At 56.4% G+C, this 530-nt stretch overlaps 1 protein-coding gene across 1 annotated transcript in view; it reads right to left on the bottom strand.

Moving 5' to 3' along the window:
* The window catches only part of FAM129C (family with sequence similarity 129, member C), a 41,766-nt gene that overhangs the window by 30,513 nt on the left and 10,723 nt on the right, over positions 1–530 (bottom strand). The gene's annotated exons all lie outside the window — the stretch shown is intronic.

Here is a 530-nt window from a genome sequence, read left to right as displayed (position 1 = left end):
TAGGGAGGGCTCCTCCAGGACCCTCTCCCCAAACTCAAACGTCCTCCGCCCCTACAACACCCACTTTGCTGCGTAGCAATTGGCTTCCAGCCGGCTCCTGAGGGCCCAGCTCTCGGGAAATCTGCCGCAGGATAGACGCTGCCAGCTGCCCGCGGTAGCAGGGCAGGAAGTTCCTCATCAGGATGTCCACCTGACCTGCAGGGACAAGGAGACAGTGAACCCAGCAAATTGAATCTGCCCAGGAGACCTGCTTGGGGAGGGCAAAACAGACAGGGAAGCCACCTGGGGGCTCCTACAGTCATCCTGAGCTGCCGGACAAGTTGTCACCAAATTCCATTCGCCCTTCACCCTCCGTGCCTCTTTCCATCCATGTGGCTGGATGAGGGAGCTTCTTTATTTTTATTTTATTTTATTTTTTGAGATGGAGTCTCGCTTTGTTGCCAGGCTGGAGTGCAGTGGCACGATCTTGGCTCACTGCAACCTCTGCCTCCCGGGTTCAAGCAATTCTCCTGCCTCAGCCTCCCGAGTAG

The sequence above is a fragment of the Mandrillus leucophaeus genome, unplaced genomic scaffold (genome assembly GCF_000951045.1).
Source record: "Mandrillus leucophaeus isolate KB7577 unplaced genomic scaffold, Mleu.le_1.0 Scaffold11, whole genome shotgun sequence".
In the NCBI taxonomy this organism is placed as follows: domain Eukaryota; kingdom Metazoa; phylum Chordata; class Mammalia; order Primates; family Cercopithecidae; genus Mandrillus; species Mandrillus leucophaeus.
This window is presented reverse-complemented; position numbering and strand designations above follow the sequence as displayed.